The 21,719-nt window shown below is 34.3% G+C and overlaps 1 protein-coding gene and 1 long non-coding RNA gene across 2 annotated transcripts in view; one reads left to right on the top strand and one right to left on the bottom strand.

The window, feature by feature from the left end:
• The window catches only part of Liprin-gamma (liprin protein kazrin), a 183,418-nt gene that overhangs the window by 61,649 nt on the left and 100,050 nt on the right, over window positions 1–21,719 (top strand). The gene's annotated exons all lie outside the window — the stretch shown is intronic.
• Window positions 707–21,719, bottom strand: part of LOC140757186 (uncharacterized) — a 76,275-nt gene continuing 55,262 nt past the window's right edge. Inside the window, exons 2-3 of the long non-coding RNA XR_012103942.1 lie at window positions 1,516–1,605; window positions 707–851 (exon numbers count right to left, since the gene is read on the bottom strand). This is a non-coding gene — a long non-coding RNA (uncharacterized LOC140757186). The remainder of the gene's footprint in view (window positions 852–1,515; window positions 1,606–21,719) is intronic.

Genomic DNA, 21,719 nt, shown 5'->3' with positions numbered 1-21,719 from the left:
TTACGAAGTTTTTCGTTGAAATAATTTTATTTCTTGGCGACAAATTTTTGAAAGACTTGGTGGAAAAAATGTTCCTGTTACTCAAAAAAGGAGCATTTTTTCCAATATTAGGGGTCTCCGTTCCTTCCTTGCCCTGGGGCCCTCACACCTCTAAATCCGCCCCTGACCCTCCACATTACCTACACCTAATGTTTATGTACTATGTTACACAGTTCAATGATCTTCACGTTCGTTAAAATATTGATTCTAGTTGAAACTGTCTGGTACTTCAAACTGTTAGTTTTCTTTATAGTTGTTTATTTTGTTAGTTTGAGCTTTGCCAATATAACCACTTTTAATTTGTGTTACAGAAATTTTGTAATAACTTCAAATAAATAAGCGTATTTTGACCTTTAAATATCATTAAGGTACCTTTAATTTACTCAGAGAAATATACCACAACAGTACCCTTACCATGACTTTTTACGTTTTGACAAATATTACTGTTTTGGTATTTGTTTACGTATTGGCCTATAATTTTCAAGTTCTGGGACAATCCGCTAGGGGCGCTGATTGGAAATAGTATGGGCAAATACGTAAACAAATACCAAACCAGTCATATTCGTCAAAACGTAAAAACTCATGGTAAGGGTACAGTATGCTTCAACTATTATTTGGCGGCTAAAATTGTCAACGAAAAGAAAATGAAGGGGAAATTAAACAGTAATAAAAAACGAAAATATAATAGAAATGACCTTTAGCTCGGGACTTCATCACGGTTAATGTGGGAAAACACATTTTGTTATAATTTTCAGGTCCCCGATGTCGTAATTGATAACATGTTCCTTATTTTTGCGGCCCATGGTATTCAACTAAAACAATAAAAATAATTGAAATCAGTATACGGTAATCGGTATATATCGTGTTTTCTTCATATATCATCACATAAACTTAATGAAAGTAACATAACTGTGTTCTTCACATACGATAATGTTATGTTAATTAAGTTGTGGTGTCGGAATAATAGCTCTCTTTGACTAAAAGACGAATCCCTGGAAATGGTTGAATTATAAAATTTATTTTTTGGAAAGATGTGTGCAAGGAGTTTCTTTCTACACGTTTTCTCCTTAGCGAAATAACTTGCAAAGGGATGGTAGATATTATATTGACGTTCCAAAAGAGGTCTGTAAGGAAACTAATTTGAATATAATATTTTTGATTTGATTTAAATCTAAAACCCTTTATAGTTCGACTCTGAAGGCACCATTTCCTTTTTCATTTCACTTTTATGAAATATGTTTGATTTCTGCTCATGGTCATGTGATAAACTCCAAAGTTTATTTGAGTTTTTAAATTAAAGTATTTTTAAGCGATACGGTAGAGACGTCACAAACTCCTAAGTTTTTTACACCTTTAGAGGAAAGTATAAAATACGCTAATAAATATATTACATTTTTATATATCTGTATAGACAAGTACTTGTGCTCCACCTTATATATATTTATACAGACAACATCTCTACAATTTCTAGTATACCTGAGTCAATATTAAGTAGAACTAGGCTCTGGTTCACTCAATAAAATCTGCTCACGTAGCAATCACCTGGAGCGTGCAGGAGAAGCATATCTGGAAATTTATTTACATTCATAAGATTTAGATATACCTATCGGGAATTTAAAGTGATATAATATAGAGGATATTTTTATTAAGACTTGTTGCCTAAGTTCGAAGGCGGTTCCTTTGTGGTTCTACTCCGGCGGCATCACCACCACACCTAGTTCTGCCTAATAACAGCAGTGGTAAGCACAGCTGTGTTCTGGTTTCAAGAGTGTGGTAAGGGAGACATACTTTTTAGAGACATTCCAGCTTAGTCCTCAGGGGTAGGCTGCGCATCTGCGGCCGACCCCGGGTAAGAATATCTATCGGGGATTGATTACAGATGGGTGGCAGTAGCCACTTACCTTCAGGTGGACTGCATGCTTTTCTGCTACTCTTATATTATATAAACAAGTGATATAATATAGATAATATTTTTATTAAGACTGGTTGTCAATTTTTGTGGTGTATAATTAATTTTTGAAATAAAAGTAACCCAAGTTAGAGCCTCCGCGATAAGCTCGTTTAATCCGGCTTAGTAAGTACATTTCATTATTTACTTACTGATTCAAGACTAAAGAAAATTCTGAAACCGACTTTTTATGTTTTGGTACCGTGATATTAAATATATAGAAATTACCTATAGATATATCTTACAATTTACTGTTTGCGGAGGTTATAATTATGTATAGATTTTTTAAAATCACAATGTGCATAGCGCAATGGTTACGTATCTACCACGAACAAAAAAATCACTTAAAATCTGCACAGCGTCCAGAATTTTATTCAGAGCCATCCGAAATCTATACTCTCGTTATACTTAATCTTATGTACTTGTTTATTTTTCTACTGTAAAAAGCTGATTATTTATTCATTTAGGTAATTGTTTAAATCCTAAATCTGAACTTTCCTTTCCTGAAGATTCCTTCAGAATTTAACATTCCTTCGTACTCAAGAATACTTATAAACGTCAAGAAATTATTTAAAGTCAGAAAGTTCAACTTTTAACTGAATATGTTCATAATACACTCATAATATTCACGTCCAATGTAAACGACGCGGCGCGGACGTGATATGACTACTTCTTGAGTGAATGGTTATAGGACACGCCTGCTTCCGATCCGCTCAATATATTGGAACTGGTTTAAAATAAAATATTTTCAGTATTCATGGAGAATCGTGCGTTCATTATTTACTTACTGATACTGACTAAAGAAAATTCTACTGATGATACTGACTACTGATACTGACTAAAGAAAATTCTAAAACTGAATTTGATGTTTTGGTATCGTGATAATGATTATGTAGAGAAATCTTTTAATTTACTGTTTGTGAACGTTATCATTATGTATAGATTTTTTGTATTTGACAACGTGCGTAGTGTAAGGTGTACTGAGCAGAATCCCGGATTTTATTCCGAGTAAAGTAGAATCTATATTCTTGGTATACTTAATCTTATGTATTTGTCTAAATTTTTAAAGTAAAATATTAAATTTATTGTATATTATACTGTAGATAGATGATTATTATTTATTTAGATAATTGTTTAAATGCAAAATCTGAACTTTGTTCATATCCACTAAGAATCCTTCGTAATTTAATGTAACTCAAAAATACATATAAGCGTCAAGAAATTACTTAAAGCCAGAAAGTTCAACTTTTAACTGAATATGTTTATAATACACTCATAATATTCACGTCCAATGTAAACGACGCGGCGCGGACGTGATATGACTACTTCTTGAGTGAATGGTTATAGGACACGCCTGCTTCCGATCCGCTCAATATATTGGAACTGGTTTAAAATAAAATATTTTCAGTATTCATGGAGAATCGTGCGTTCATTATTTACTTACTGATACTACACTAAAGTAAATTCTAAAACTGACTTTTGATGTTTTGTATTGTGATATTAATTATGTACTAATTACCTACAGAGAAATCTTACAATTTGTTGTTTGTGAACGTTATCATTATATATAGATTGTTTGTATTTGACAACTTGCGTAGAGCAGAATCCCGGATTTTACTCCGAGTAAAGCAGAATCTATATTCTTGGTATACTTAATTTTATGTACATTATATTGTAGGAAGTTGACTATTTATATATTTAAGTACCTAATTATTTAAATAAAAAATCTGAACTCTGTTAATTTCCACTAGGTATATGTCAATTTAAGTTTCCTTCGTACCTATACTTCCTCGTAAAATACTAATATTATAAACGTCAAGAAATTATTTAAAGCCAGAAAGTTCAACTTTTAACTGAATATGTTCATAATACACTTATAATATTCACGTCCAATGTAAACGACGCGACGCGGACGTGATATGACTACTTCTTGAGTGAATGATTATAGGCCACGCCTGCTTCCGATCCGCTCAATATATTGGAACTGGTTTAAAATAAAATATTTTCAGTATTCGTAGAGAATTAATGCCGTATTGGTTGGTTAATGTATATAGACATTTTATCGACAACTCTATATTCACGGGAGTCATGGAACTCTGTGTATGTATGTATATAAAAGTTTTAAATAGTATGACATAATAAATAAACATTTTAAACGTTATTTCGTCGGGTTCATTCAACTATTATTTATTAGTTTTCATTCCCTATTTTGTCCCTGACGGAAAGATTCTAATTTAGTCCTCGCTTACTTAATAAGGTAAATCTGTGCAAATGTTCGTTGCATATCCAGTTTGTGATAACTGATGAGTCTTTTATTAAACCAAATATTCTAAGTTTTTGATGTGATTATGATTACGAATTTTACTTACATCAACTGATTATTTATCATAGTAAGGTTCTTACATCTATTAATTAATTACTATATTCAAGAGGACCTTTCAACATCGTAAATGAAAAGTTTCTATCAGTAAGTTAGCTTTAATCCTCAGTCCTTTGTATACATTTTGAAGGTGGTAGAACCCTTTATGGTTCGACTCCGGCGGCACCATCGCCACACCTATTTCTACCTAATAACAGCAGTGATAGGCGCTGCAGTGTTCCGTTTTGAAGGGTGTGGTAAGGGAGACAGACTTTTCCGAGGCGTTCCAGCTAAGTCCTCAGGGGTAGCGGCGCATCTGTGGCGGACCTCAGGTAGGAATATCTAATCCTATCTGGGGTTGATTACAGATGTCCATGGGCGGCAGTAGCCACTTACCATCAGGTGGACTGCATGCTCGTCTGCTACTCCTATATTATAAAAAAAAAACATTCTTTATACAATGCCACAACAAAATTAGGGTAATTTTAAGATTCTTATTTAAAAGCAGTCAATGACACTACTTAACTTTGGGTGTCTAGCGAGAATAATCGCGTTTTAATCCAATACATACTTCAGTTTTTGGGTCAGACGAAATCCACTTTAATCCGTCCTTCTGCAGTAGAACCTCGTTTTCCGTAGAAAATGCAATTCCATTTTTTCAACCAAATTTACGAGAAATCGGATCCACAAATTGGAGCAATTCGTTAGGTGGAATGGTTACCAATAACATCGTGGTTCCATTGCTGTGAATAGATAAAAACTACCGTTGAAATACAGTGAGTTCAGAGGTTGCAAACATTTTGATAGTTAAAAGAGCCTCGTTGCTTCGGTGTTATAAACATTTTAGATGCCGTCGCTATGCGTGACATACCACAATTTTTCACTCGCAACTTATACTTTTTCAGCATTCGTGTATCGAATTTTTCACTCTGCATTTTTTGCTTTCAAACTAGCTTTTTGGAAAATTTAAATAAAATGATTTAGTGGTATTTATGAAGAAATACGTTTTATCTTTTTCAATCAACTTGTGGAGCTCTTTTATAAGTTCTACAATTTAAGTTTTATCGATCAAAGAAGTGTTAAATTCTCTTTGTATTTTATCACTTTTGTGGAAGTTTCCAATTTATTTCCAGCTATTGAACATCTCCTTTGCTCACTTTCATAAAACGTATCAAGAAAGACGAATAAAATGAGACTTACTCAACTGATGAAAGTTTTATCTACCAGCCGAATACCAAGACGTGAATGCTTAAATATGCACCATTTCGTTCTGAGTAAAGAGAAAAAGTTTTTGCGATACAAAATTTGCGAATATCGTTATGTAACTTCCACGTGAATTTCGGTTGCACCATGCAGCAAATTTTAAATTTCACCGTACGTTAAAAATTTTATTTGCATCCATTTTACGTGAATAAAGTTTAATGAACAAGGGGTATTATTTCAGACAGGGATCACGTTTTTTGGCATTACAAAGCTTAAACTATCCAGTGGCTTTCCATTAAGCTATATTTTGTTAAATCCGTATAAATAATTAGTTTGTTCCCGATTATAAATCAGCGGGATTAGCTGTATGTTTGCGATGTTACACTAGGATTTCGCTGGAACTGTTTGGTTTTAGTAGGATTCGCATGGCTTTAACACTGGAAATGTGTAATAAAATAAATCGTTTTTAAAACTAAGCAAAATAAAGGAAGAAACCAAGTGATCTACAACATAAAAGAAGGGTCAGCTCAACATCAGACTCCACGTCAGACTTTTATTTATAGGAACAGAGTCAGTCAAAATGATAATAATTAGAACGAAAATTGTAAGCAGCGTCGTCGACTTTTGAACATACCAAAGATCAAATTAAATTGTTTTAGAATGCTCTGAATTTTAATCAAAATATCACGATATTTATGTCAGGCCTCAATATTTTAAGATTAAGATTTATTCTTACAGTTTCAAAATAGTAAAGATAGCAAACGAACAAACAAAAAACACACTTCTGTTCTAGGTTTATCAAAGTTCATAAATATACAATTAACGAATCCGCCAACGGTATGTTGCCTTTGCAGCTAACTAACAACCTCGGAAAATGAACCGAGATTCAATGAATATTTGTTACGAACTCAGTGTTGCTGAATACCAAAAGTTAGGTAGTTTGGCTATCCCAAAGTTTGGTATAATAAACAACGGGTGAAATATGTGGCTGTATTTCGTAATTATTATCCCTGTAGGTATTCATGGGATCTGTGAGTTAAATTAAGGATATTTTGTTATAACTTTTTAACTAAATTTAATGATTTATTTTATTTCTACCTTATTCCGATTTCTATTATTATAAGGGTTTTGGCGTTTTGCAGGTTAAACTTTTGCTTATCTTGTGAAGAGGTAAGAATTATTTGGGTAAGATTCCGGAGGCATTTCGGCCATAGTTATTGCCAAATAACAACAGTGATAAGCGCTGCTGTAACCTGGTTTGAAGGGTGAAGTATGGGAGATATATCTATTCATCCCATAGATAAGTAAAGATATCTCACTGCGTAGTAATTGAAGAAAGCCATTAAATAGCTTAAACGGCTGACAATTCTGTCAGCCATTTAATGACTGCCATAGTGTAATTTACGCGGAACAATGCCTCCATGCGCAGTAAAGTGGAGCAAAAACACGAAATTGAAAAAAAGTGCGGAGAAATATCGTTTCATTCGTAAATGATCTGAAAACTACATTTTTTAATATTTTTCAAACACGAAAATAGACGACAGTGACAATTTCAATTGTCAAAACTTTACTAATCTAAGATTCATCCGAGGCATCATAGATTAGTAAAGATTATTCACTCCTAACAAGAAATGGTGTTGATTACAGATATCCACGGATACAGTAGCTACTGACCATCAGGCGGTTCGCATGCTTGTTTGTTTACTTTTATAGTATTAAAAAAACTTAACATATAATTAAGGTACTGGTAACGGAAAATGCAAAAGTACTTCACTTGCAGAAATCGATTTTCTTTGAGTTCCAACGTTATGTTAACTGGCGCGCTTTCTTTTGCTTGTAAAGAACATTAAGGAAGCAAAAAATAGTAGCATTGAAAGAAGTAGGGAAATTTCCTTCTGGTTAGTGTATTTGTTTTCTTATTTGTATTTCTAAGTATTTTTTGTTTGTAGTATTTAGTATTGGACGTTTAAGTGGAGTGATAATAAGTAAAAGGGGTAGGTATTACTGGTTATAAATAAATGGAGAGCGATGGCCCTTTTTTTTACATGTTTAGGTTTAAGTACTTATATTGAAAAAAAATCGACTAGTAGCTTTTGAGCGTCATATAAACTTACATACATGCATAGCGGTCAAATACAGAACCTCTTTTTAAAGTCGGTTAATAAGTACTTACTATAATTTTATTAATAACCATGAACCATATTGTCAATCTGAAATACTCTTTTCGTAAAATATTTTTTTTATAATACATTTTTTATAATATTGTAATAATAATGTACTTGATTATATTATTTATTCAAAATTAAAAGTAACATTTATTTATTAATGTTCTAATAACGGGTCTCATTCCTTCAATTACTGGGAAGTCTGGATTATAAAAACTATGATTGACAGCTCAATATCTGAAGCACAAAGACAAAGTGCACTAGTGATAGTCCATCCAAAGATTTATTCCTCTCGGTATAACCTAACTTGGCAAATTGCTAGCAATTCGCTAGCGTCAAAGAGTTATGAGCTCTATTATAGTGTGTAAAAGTTTTGTATCTAGGCACTTCGTATAGTTTATTATTTTTGGTAAAAGAGTTTTTGTTATAAAGTAGAAAAAAAGTATGCAATCCATCTGACGGTAAAGGTGATCACTGTCGCCCATGGACATCTATAACCAACTCTATGCATACCTTTTTTTACGAGGGGGAAACTTTCAAAAGGTACCCCATGCCGTAGGAGCGACATGAGGTTATGTGGGATTCTTACCGCACTAACCCAGGTGAACCTCCTCGGCGCTGCGTAGAGGACTCAGGGATCTCCAAAGGAACGCAACCGGAGTCCTCTTAGCGCATTTCCCCGTCGAGCTCCGCATAGGTGAGCTTGACGCTCGGAACACTGTCTGGTGTGTACGACGGTATGTGAGCACACGGGTTTGCTGACGGGCGGTTCGAGCTCCCACTCTTGCCACCCGCAACCCCCTTTTAGTCGCCTCTTACGACAGGCAGGAGATACCCTAGTCCTATTCTACTCCCGGAACTACAGGGACAACTCCATGCATACCTGAAGCCGATGACAGACGAGTTGCCAAAACGCCAAACTGCTTCACACTAGAAATAAGTGACTTAGTGAGAATACTCCGATCGAATCAAACTTTTGCTACCACTTTTCAAAAATAGTGCTGGATGGAAAAACATAGAGTAATATCAGTACTACAGTACTGTAGTCATTTCCATTCGTATAATTCATTTACGGAATAAAAGGTTCTCGGTATTCAAAACCTTCATGTGAAGTGGCATTATTCAATTCAATAAAACATACGAGTAGGTATACACTTTTCATGATAAACTCATACGGAAAATTAATTATTCATGATAACTAATTGCCTTCAAACTGAAAAAGAATTAAAGAAGCAACGTAACTTAACTCATTGGCCACTACTGCGAGCTTTTGTAAACTTTGTAAAATCGAGCTTCGGAAGTAGGAAGGTAGTAATTGAAAACTTTTACATCAAACAAAAACATAAAAGTTTCAACATTTTTGATTAAAAACGACAGTGAAACTGTTGAAGCTAATTTCAGCCCTACAGCGTTAAAGGGTAAGGGAAATATGTTCTTTGTTCGGAGTTTTTATTAAATAAGTGGCGAATGAGCTTTCTAAGTTCATCGTGAAATAAAGTTCGTGTAAAGTGAATATACTCGTTTTTATTTTTCAATTCAGGTTAAATTTGTCGTCAAATGGTCTCGGTAACTTGCGCACTATTTAATAACACTTCTCGAATATGCTATAATGCAATATTGGTTAAAGTTATGTAAATAACGTTTTCTTTACGAATATTTAGTTGTGCCCCACAGTTTTATAAAAATAGTACCGTAACAATCGTAGCGTAGAGTACCCTTAGTATGAGTTTTTACGTTTTTACAAACATTTTTGAATTTGTTTACGCATTTCCCATATATTTCCAATCAGTTCCGATACAGTTCGCTAGGGGCGATGATTGGAAATGTATGGGCCAATACGTAAACAAATACAAAAACAGTCATTTTTGTAAAAACGTAATTACTCATACTAAGGGTACAGAAGGCCTAAAATATTCTTCGATAATGTTTCATTGTTTAATATTGTTGCAGCAGCATTTTATTTATTAGCACAGAAAAGGTTTAGAAATAGTTATGGTTTGTTCAAAAACAGGACAGTCTGTGGGAATTTCAAAATTAGCATAAGGCTGAGACCGCACTGCGATTAAACGCACGCGTTTAACCGCAAGACTGAAACCGCTAAAATATAAAACATATTGCTTTCTATACAAGTGCACGCACTAGTGACTTTTTCAGTCGACTGATTTATTGTTACATTTTGACCGCGGCTGTAGTAATTAAAAAATGTATCAGGGTGCTGTCGCACGTCGTTGTACATTTTGCAAAAGTATCCTTTTATATGGCGTTGGTCCGTTAACGGATGTATCCAGTATTTATGGCGGCGGCGTTGTCTGCTTTTATTATTTTTAGATTTTAAAGCCAACGCCACAACACATGCTGTTCGCCAGAAATCCATGATGAGACTGAAATAAAATCAAGCCAAAAGAAAACCGCAGTGCGTGTTCGTATGCGTTTTGGCGTTTTCAGCTATTTTTATTCAGTCTGCGTTTAATCGCAGTGCGGTCTCAGCCTAACGAATGGACCGGTGGAAATTGAAAAATAGATAGTAGAATAAAATACGAAAACGTGCAAAAATTTTACAGTAAAATATTCTATTTGCGCTTAGCTAGTGAACAAATTCAATTAAGCTTCCTATCGCTTTCAAATTGGCATTCTTTTTGTGGAGTTTATTTCACTGTAGCCAGGTAAATTTTATTTTGTGCGCCAAAATCTATTTTCGTTGCTATGGTTGCACTTGTGCGTTGATATTATTATTGGAAAAATATTGGATTGTTTTTCCATAAATGTGGTCGATCTATTCGAGGTTCCACGCGATGGGATCAAAGTTATGCCAATTTATGTTTTGTTTCTTCAAAATGGTATGACGTATATTTTACTGGTGGAATACTATAATAATGTAGAGGGTTCCCGATTTAGTCTAGATGTTTTCCTCGATGATGGTAATGCTATTCGAGTATATTTAAATTATGTAAGTATATGTGTCATTCTTCGGCATATCCTATACAGCCCAAATGGTTTTAAGCTTAACGAGAATTAAATCCATCTAAATTATGGTAGCGACATTGGCTATGTTTTAAGGCTATCGGGATTTTTTTAAAAGAGTTATGTTTTTGCACTCCTCTTTGTGTATAATACTTAAGGCTCAGAGAATCTAGTGTGTAGCCACCAGAGCAAATAGTACCTTTTCTATCTGTATAACTTAAATACACACGAGACTTTCTACTTCTCAAAGATTGCAAAGTATCCGTGGTCAGTTGATGTGGTTCCTTTAAATTATTTACACAAGTTTCATGCGCTGCAGCGGGCACTTGAGGCCACATCAAGCAGAGTGCATACCCGTGTACTACTTCCTTTACGTAAAAATGTTGGCATGGATACATAACTTACGTTTTGAGAAAATCAAATTTATTTAAGAAACCTAATATTTGCTTAGTACTAACTTATGTTAGTTATGTATCACAAATTTTACTATTTATTATCAAATACTCATATAACGGCATCAAAAAGTTGTATAAACAACAAACTACACAATTCTACTAATACTAGCTGACCCGGCAAACGTTGTGTTGCCATATAAATAAAAAAATGTTAAGGGTGAACAACCCTTATCACTTAGGGGTATGAAAAATAGATAGTAGCCGATTATCAGACCTACTGAATATGCATATAAAATTTGGTGAAAATCGGTAAAGCCGTTTCGGAGGAGTACGGTAACTAACATTGTGACACGAGAATTTTATATATAAGATTATAAATGAGAAAGTGTTTGTTGGTTTATGAATTGTTCATGTTTCACGCAGCATGGGAGCAATGGATTGATATGATTTTTTTGCAAAAAGATTGTCTATGGCCAGGGGAGTGCCATACATATTATTTATCCCCAAACTATGCACAGTTTTTTTTATAATATAGGAGTAGCAGACGAGCATGCAGTCCACCTGATGGGAAGTCAGATGTCCATGGGCGGCAGTAGCCACTTACCATCAGGTGGACTGCATGCTCGTCTGCTACTCATATATTATAAAAAAAATGACTACTGCCGCCCATGGACATCTGTAATCAACCCCAGATAGGATTAGATATTCCTACCTGAGGTCGACCACAGATGCGCCGCTACCCCTGAGGACTAAGCTGGAATGCCTCGGAAAATCTATCTATCTCCCTTACCACACCCTTCAAACCGGAACATAGCAGCGCCTAACATTGCTGTTATTAGGTAGAAATAGGTGTGGCGGTGGTGCCGCCGGAGTCGAACCACAAAGGGTTCTATCACCTTCAAAGTTCTTTTGGGATTTAAACTTATCTTAAATTCGTTACGCCTAAAATGAGACTGGGACTTATTAAAGGTCGTTATAAATTAGCTATTCCCTAAGGACTGAGTTTGAACACCGTATGACCTAAATAGATCTGTACACTTACTTTCCGTTCGCTTCATATGGTAGATGCGTTACGGGAAATAAGTTTGAACGGCTTGTGTACAAATTACACCTGTGGATTTATAATTACGTTAGAAATTGCGTAACTACGACTTACTCGTACTTATGAGTACCTCTGACCACATATCTATAAAACATAGTAGCTCAAAACTGCTTTAAAAATGACTTTACCACTATATTCCCACTTCATTTCTATAAAAAATGAAGTAGGCTTAGGCGTCATTACTCAGTTTTGGCCTTGACTTATAAGTATGCGCTCAATAGGCCCGGGTCAAGCTCTAGCACATACTTATAAGGTTTTATGCAACCGACATCTTTTCTTTTAATAATTTTGGAATTTTTTTGTATATAGCAGTTGATGTTGTATTTCTGCATGTTCATTTTTACCTTCTACTCTAGGGTCAAAGTGCTCATGGTCTAATAGATATATAATACACTGAATAAAGAGGTTTAGATTAGGTGGAAATAATGTAAGTAACTTTGCTAACTATTATTAAGTATATAAATTTCAAATGGTTCACCACGACAACTACATCAGTTTTCGAAATCACGTGCTTTGATTTAAAGGTTAATAAAAATATAATAAAATTCTAACGATAGAATTTTCCCAAAGATAATGATGAAACTATAATCCTCCATTTAGCTGGTGTGATGCACTTCACTAATGTTGCTTAGCAGTGAAATTATTAGATCGATTGTAGCAATCATCTATAATGTTTACATAAAACTAACTTCAGTCTTAGTTACCTGCAACATTGCTTTATTTAACCGTTATCTGTTAGAGACGGCTCAGTCTAGGAAGTTTGCACGTAGTTTCGAATTTATCTCACTAGCCGACAGGTTCGAGCCATTAGGATTAAACACGATTAATGATTTTGTAAGCTAATGCCCTTAAAATGGCTTAGTTTCGAACGTAATGGAAAGCGGTAATACGTAATAACTTAGGTAAGTTATTGTTCACAATAACAATTTAAATATGGCCATATAAAACCCTTCTATTTATTATAAACACGAGTATGTGTTGCAATATAAAGCGTATTTATTTGGGTTAATATGTAGATTAATTTATAGACACATTTATGTGTGTGTGTATAGATTTATTTAATGGTATTTAAAGCTGCTTGTTTCAACGATCGTAGACGACACATATTTCAGTGTATAATTTAATATAATATTTCAATGTAAACCTCAATCATGGGTAAGGGTGTCCTCGGAACAGTCGGAACGGTCAGTACCCTAAAATATTGTATTTCTATGACTATGGTTGGCGATGCAGGCTGCTGGCTGACAATAGGGATGAGTTTTATATATTTTTACCTTTTTATACTATTTTTGTATTTTTAAAAGAAATATATTGCATGTCACTTCTGACTACTAAGAAAGAAAGGAACGTTGTTTTTTCTCCGACTTCCTAAATTACTTAATAAACCTTGATATATTTCTATAAAGCCTTTGCCCTAACAACCCCTAGCCCTACAAATATATTTAAGCAATTTGATGTTTAATTCCAATTTTGTTTAACATAAGTTTTCCGCGTGCTTAGTTAAACTTTAGAAACGAATATTTAGCAATCATACTCATCATTATTTATACAGGTATAACTGTAAATAAAAATGCAGGAGGATACTCGAAATGAATTTCCAGGGGCATCGCAGTATGTATAATGCAAAAGGAAAGAAACTGTTTGCTCGGCACTCTTTTATTACCAACTTGCTTTCATCTAATGCCTGCATTTTTTAAACCCCATAAATGTTGAAAATATGTAGAAAATTTTCTGTATTTCTTCCACGAAATATTTTTTCTTTGTAAATAAAATGCTGGAAGAAGAAAATGTAACGCGCGTAACTTAAACAAAGTTCCTATAACAACACAATAAATTGCATTTACCCGGTGCCTTGTTTGACAAGTTATTTCATTTGCGAAATGAAAACTAAATTTAATTGCAAACTTTGCACCATCTGCAAGGGAATGTAAGAAAATAACGGTAACTTATTATAGGAATGGCGGAAAGATTTTACCGGTATAAAGTATTATGCGCGTATGTGTCTCTTGTAAAGGGATTATATTTTGTTTGATAAATATATATCGTCTACAACTCTTGTTCCTAACTCCCATAATACATTTCTACAAATGTTTTTTTACTCAATTCCGTAGATTGTAAAGTGAAAGAATCATTTGTGGTTCGACTCCAGAGGTACCACCGTCACATCTAATTTCGCCTAAGCCTAGCCACTTACAATCACGTGGAGTCCAAACTAGAAGCAGTAGTGATATATGATAGTGATGGTTAAGAATTAAGAAACTTGGTCTCTCGATCTTTGAATTTTCAAAGTTATGTGCATATTAAAAATAAATAATACCTGAGAGATTTATAAAAAAGAATCTCAAAGGTCTGTGAAGTCTACCAATACGCACTTGGCCAGTGCGGTGGACTATGGCCTAATCCTTCTCATTATGAGAGGAGACCCGTGCCCAGCAGTGGGACAGGAATGGGTTGTTGATGACGGAGTCCAAACTTGTCTGCTATTTCAATATTCTAAAAGAACTTTCCCACTGTAATATTCGAGTCTGTCCTTATAACAGAAGAAGGCCTTTTCTTTCTACTGCAAAAACCATCGGGAGCCCACAAGCTTCGTTATATCATATAGAAAATGTATGAAAGTTCCAACGCACCCATAAAGAAAAGTAAACGGATAAAGGTGCTTTAGTTTTTGCAAAAAGTAAAAAATAATTTTAAGACACTAAACTGCAATCTTCCTCCTGAGGAGGAAGTTCTAAATATATGTTCCTCACCATGTCGAACTGCGTAAAGTTGTGCCACTTTTAAAAGTTTACTTGTTTGTCAGTTAGTGAACCGCAAGTTTATAGAAAACAGGCGGAAAGTAGCAATATGAGCAAACGCGCATGAAACATCCGATGTTAAGTTTTTTCATAATATTAGAGTAGCTGACGAGTACTTGATGGTAAGTGGCTACTGCTACATTGACGTCGTAATCAATCCCAGATAAGATTAGATTCCTACCCAAGGTCGACCACAAATGCGCTAATCCTGGGGACTAAGTCTCTTTTAACACACCCTTCAAACTACAAAAGAACAACGTTTAACACTGCTGTTATTAGGCAGATATAGATGTGGTGGTGCTGCCGTCGGAGCTGTACCGCTCTTGCCGCCCGCAACCTCCAGAGGCCCCTTTTAGTTACCTCTTATGACAGATAGGGGATACCGAAGCCTTATTCTTGTTCTGGAACTACTTCCCAAGCCTAAGATGGACGCGGTGTGGGCTTTAGAGGACTTAAAGATTAAGTAAAACCTCCTCTTCATCACCTTTTATCCTTTCTGCCTTACCGCAACCTATTCTTAAAACTGTCTAGATACGAATAGTACCAAATTTTGTAGCTCTTAATTTACTTTATATTTGACAATCATCCGAGAATTGTAATTGAAAAGCACAGTTTTATTTGTAACAAACCCACCGTATCTAAAGTTTTAAGCTTCAAAAACAACAACAATATATGTATTTCATTGTACCCTAAAGGCAAATAGGTAGATCAATCATCTTTGGTCACATTTCCATTGGCGATGGATTTAAAAGCTTTTCGACGAAAAAATAAATTTGTTTTCAAGTTACATAACTGCGAAAGCTTTCACAGTAACACCGTCCGAGCCCATTTCGCTGAAATATTGAAAAACATTTACGACTGAATAAAATATTTCTAGAAATATGGATATTGATGATATGAACACGGGTCAAAAATATTTTGAGTTTATTTAAGATATAGGTCAGTATGTATTTATTATTGGTAACAACTTTATACGTGAAACTTGCGTGGTTTTTCCTACTCTGCGTCAATATATTCTAGCGCCAGTTATAATACTCAATTTTAACCATTTTTAAAGTTCCTTACCCAAGGGGTAAACACGGAACGGGTATTACCAAGACTTCGCATTCTGCCCGTCTCTGACAGGGCTCTATTTCTGCAACCGTAATAGATAGACACTGAAATCTTTACAGAGGATGCATAACGGTGGCCGCTTTAACAACAAATACTAAGAATAAAATAAAGTTGAAAATATAGGGGGTCTCCGTACACCAAATCGGTATTTTCGGCATTTTTCGATGTATCTGTTAAACCATACTAGGAAGACAGTTGAAATTTTTACAGATAACTAGCTGACCCGGCAAAAGTTGTGTAACCTTATAAATAAAAAAAATGTTAAGAGTGAACAACCCTTATCACTTAGGGGTATGAACAATAGATAGTAGCCGATTCTCAGACCTGCTGAATATGCATATAAAATTTGGTGAAAATCGGTAAAGCCTGTAAACCCGGTAAAGTCGGTAAACATTGTGACACGAGAATGTTATATACAAGTTGTATAACGATGTTACGGATTATTTTCTGGCCAAATATTTTCTGTCAGTTTGAAATTCGATTCTTCTTGGAAATATTTGTATTTTGAATTTTGGTGGGCAAAAATTGGTAACGATTAATTATTACTACGTAACGTATATAGTAACATAACCTACTTTATATTAGATACGAAATACTTATAGAGCTAGTCAATAATAAATCAATATAAGTAACTAACTTTTGCCTAGAAAAAATCGAAATTTGACAACTTCTAGTCGGTGGTCGTTCTTCGGTAGGTAAATATTGAGAACAGCACAATATATTGAAAATCAGATTTAACGTTACTCTCATTTAGTAAATTAAACAATTCCAAAAACTTATAAAACCTTTTTCTTTTTCAGGTACGCAGCACTATTCTTCACGACAGTAAGCTATGGAACAATGAAAAATCTGTACAGTTCTCCTGTTCCATGTAAATCGATAATGAAAAATGTATTCTAGGCATGCGAACGAAGATAGGACACGGAAGTGTAATAAATAATGGTGGCGTTTCCCAGCCGTTATAAGGGTTCCGTATGCTAGTGTAAAAACGGAACCCTATTAATAAGCCTCCGCTGTCTGTCCGTCTGTCCGTTTGTCACAGTGATCTATCTTTGAACCGTAATAGATAGATACTTGAACATTTTAAATAGTATTTATAACGGCGGAGTCCTAATAACAATTACTAAAAACACAAATCTAAAAAATAAAAGAGGGTCATCATACAAGAAACTGTTTTTCGGCCTTTTTGGTTATCCTTTGCACCGACGGAACATTCTTGTTCCGCTATTAAACCACAAATGAAGACATTTCAAATTTATTTACTTCTAAGGCTGCTATGAAAACAAATACAAAATATATTTGGTAATACGGAATCCTCAGTGTGCGAGTTCGATTCGACTTAGCCAATTATTTCAAAACATTAGCAAATTATCCCGAGGGTTTCACAAAGTAGTTACGATTTGTTCCCCACCGCAGTTTCTTTAAGCTCGCTCTAATCCTTCGAGATGGAACTTTGGATTTATAAGCCACTCGTAATTAAAACCCGGAAAATCTCATCAAATCACATTTAGCCGCAAGGAGAAGCGCAGTTTAATTTCTCAGTTGGAGACGGATTTGTAAATGTCTATAAGTTCTATCTATAAGTTGGAGCGTCAAATTTAAAGTTAAAAGTACACCCACTGTAGAATGCTACGATAGACAGACATTCTATAATTTAAAGGAATTACAAACATTAAAATATTTGAGGTATCGTAGACTAGAAGGAGGTTCTATATTCGACTGTAGATATGTAGGTATTTTTTGGTATTTATGTAAATGGCATATTAATAAAATATATTTAGTATTTTGTTCGCGGAAAATCTACAGACGTACAAATTAAATATTTATTTATATAAAGTTCCATTGTATGTATAGTAACTTTAAAAAAATTACAGAGAAACAAAATGCTTTTATTATTTACAAAAGCGAAAACCGATTTTAACATTAACAGATGGCTCTTTTGCAGTGGAACAAAAATTGGAAAGTATATACGAAAATAGTAAATTTTATCCTATCGACAACAAAGGTGATTTAAAAAGCTCTATACATCAGTAACGTATATATGACTTAAATGAAGTACCTTTTTTAAGGGCAAATCCCGTGATATACAGGTTAATCGGGAAATCGCTCTGACATGTGGTGAAACCCTTTGTGGTTCGACTCCGGCGGCACCACCGCCACACCTATTTCTACCTAATAACAGCAGTGTTAGGCGCTGCTGTGTTCCGGTTTGAAGGGTGTGGTAAGGGAGACGGATTTTTCCGAGGCGTTCCAGCTTAGTCCTCAGGGGAAGCGACGTATCTGTGGCCGAACTCAAGTAGGAATATCTAATCCTATCTGGGGTTTATTACAGATGTCCATGGGCGGCAGTAGCCACTTACCATCAGGTGGACTGTATGCCCGTCTGTTACTGCCATATTATAAAAAAAACGTACAGATTTCTAGGTTCAATTCCGAGTAGGTAGTCACCATAATTTTGATGAATTATTATTATGGGTCTGGGTCTACAGTCTACTTTATAGTTATCCTTGTTTGTGTCCACTAGACCCAATTTTAATTACTTACCACATCTACTCATAGTCACCATTAGTAATAAAAATAAATGACCATATTACAAAAAAATACTCTTTTAAAGATTGCACCAGCATATTTCAATTTACCGAGTATCCACATACTTTTTGCTGTTGATGCAAATGGTTGCTGACGGAAAAACATACGTTTACCATACAAAGGAGCTCAGATGTAGGTCATTTGTAACCGTCTGCAGTCGAGCGATGCGAACAGTTTAAAGGAACTTAACATCTCAAAGTAACGTACAAAAAAGTGTGTGTGTCAGCTACGACGCACGATTGGATTTTACTCCTTACGAACGATAATTATGATATATATCGAATAGAAAAAAAGGGTAAATGAACGCATCTGCTAAAATGATAAGAGAAACAAACATATATCTGTAATTATTCGGATTATTTATATTACTTCAATAATGCGTATTACATAAAGTATGTTACAAAATAATATAAATAATAATAATAATAAAAACATTAAAACTTGATGGTTAGGTTGCTGTTTATGTACGTTGTATATAGATGTATACAATAGATGCTACTATATGCATTTATTATACAGCATGCATACCCTGTACTCAGCAGCAGTATACAAGTTGTGGCAGAACTTCGTAATACGCAGGCGCGCAACACACACGCACAAACATACGCACACATTCAACTCTCAGACTGGAGGTAGTGAACTATACAGTGAGACTACGAAGTATCGCGCAAAGAGGAGACCCCGAGAATGAGATACGCTGTGTAATGTATTCCATCTCATTCTTTTACACGTTCAATCCTACAGATATATATGTTTGTCTCTTTCTACGTTACGCCTCAACTTTTCGTGTTACACTCGATTTTACTCCTCATAAAATTTCCGTACCGGGCCTTATAACTCAAATCGTTTCTTAAGGAGTAAACTCCAATAACTTTTATGTTGACATTACCTTCGTATTAATGTTGAGATTTATGGAATTCTTGCTGATATTAAACAGAGATAGAATATTTAAAAAAAAATTGAGTATCATGATTTTTTTAAATCACTGATATAAAATTACGCTGGATTGCATCACCAATTTCATTACGGCACGACACCGTGCCGCGAAAATCTACGACGCACATCGTAAATTACGACAAAGTGTTATGTTTAAGCCCTTAATAGTGCAGATAACTTTTTGCTACATAATATACGAGTAAAAAATATTTAATTTTAATACTTCTGTAGATATGTCAATATTAATTATCTAAATGAAACATTATACTTTTGTACTTTGTTTACAACTTTTGAACTTAAGGTGCTTTGATGAATAATTAACTTTGAGAGGGCGCATTATCAATAACAACATTATTAATTAATAGGAACAAGCAGATGTTCGTCGCACAATTATTACTAATGTAAAGTGTTTAGGGGTTTTAATTAAATTTTGTCGGACGAAGGGTTATTTGATTAAAAAGGAAAATTCCCGCTTCTCTTCACAGGGAATTAAAGAAATTACGTGACGCCCCTTTTCTGAGCGGCGTTGCTCATTTTGACAATCTATTAACCACCTGGAGATTTCACTTCTTCCATCCATTTTACTTGGCTACTTAGCTGCTTTATAGAACAATGATTGCTCCAATTTAACAGGAAAACGTGTATAAGGAAAGTTGTTTACGTTAAGCAAAGGTAACATAAAAGCTCTTTAAGGAAAGAAAATGTGGTAAAAGTGTTTGTAGGCCGGAGCGAAGTAAATCTCTATATGGCTTACAGCGCTGTTTTGTGTACAAAGATTGATGTTTTTGCAAAAAAGTTTTTGAAGAAAGCGGAATATTCGATTTACATGGTATTTGATTTTGATGAAGTTAAATAACTTTGGATAAATAAGCGGTATATAAAAATGAGTAAGGGCATAAATATGAATTCTTACCTTATATTAAATCATTTATCGCACGAAGATGTGGTTCCCAAACTTTTTGGGGGCCCCTTTTTTATTTTTATGGTGTTTTACCACGTTATTTCATATTGCGATAACAGAGTTACTCGAGCGAAGCCTTTTGTACGGACAAAGAAAATTCTTTGAACACGACGTACTCTCGTAAACCGTTAGATGTTCTATTGTTCGAGACGCCTCAATAGGGTTGCCAACATTTTTTAATTATTTTAAGAATTTATTATAAGACTGTCAAATTTCATGAAAAGGTGCAATTCAGGATATTTTGAGGATATGCTCTTAAATCTATTGCACTCTAAGTTACCTGTTTAATATGAGAAATGTTACTTACCAATTTATCATTACAATTAAAGGATTATTTGTTTTATTACATTTAAAATTGAAATAAATACACATTGAACAAAATTATTAAGTAAAATTAAGGTTTCGCTTAATAATATGACTCATACTATATATTTTAGTAGTACATATACCCGTACTATAGTACAATACTATATATTATAGTATCGTAGACAACCCTACGGTCCATACGAAGAGATCTTCGGTCAGAAAGTGTAAATGAAATTTACGATGTCCTGTGTTTATAGTCAAAATTTATAAAGCTTAGAATATTGGACTATTTTCTACATACTTCATCTAAATATCGTAAATAGTAGAAAAAACGAAACTAAATAAAGAATGCAGAGAATATCATATGTAATAGGGCATAATTTACTTCATTAGGAGTAGTATACCATAATATGCTGTAAATGCTTCAAAGAAATGCTATCTTAATAAAATTTGGTGACAAGTGGTCATAAGTATCGACCGCATAAAATACGAGATAAATTCGGTAAATACCTCTTTCTATGTATTGTATGTATATTTCTTTCACCTAAAATCATTACAAGCTTTTATTTTGGTTTGTGTAATAACTATTTAACAATCGTATTGCCACTTATAATTTCATATACCGTAAGTACGCGTATGTTACAGGATATCAACTAAAGTGTATGTTATCCAAAAGTAAAGCAATTTTCATATGTTTTTTGCGAAAATAGATCGTCATAGCGACGTAAGTGTTCCGAGGAAAAATGACATCGACGGCGGCGGCACTTTATTTTTTCCGTTAACGTCACGTGAGATATAAAAGCGCTGCCAAAAAATTTCCATCTTTACACTTAAATCACGTACA

This window comes from Epargyreus clarus, unplaced genomic scaffold (assembly GCF_041222505.1).
Source record: "Epargyreus clarus isolate Ecla_fem2 unplaced genomic scaffold, WU_Ecla_fem_2.2 ptg000004l, whole genome shotgun sequence".
Lineage (NCBI taxonomy): Eukaryota > Metazoa > Arthropoda > Insecta > Lepidoptera > Hesperiidae > Epargyreus > Epargyreus clarus.
The sequence above is the reverse complement of the archived record's forward strand: the minus strand, read 5'-3'. Positions and strand labels throughout refer to the sequence as shown.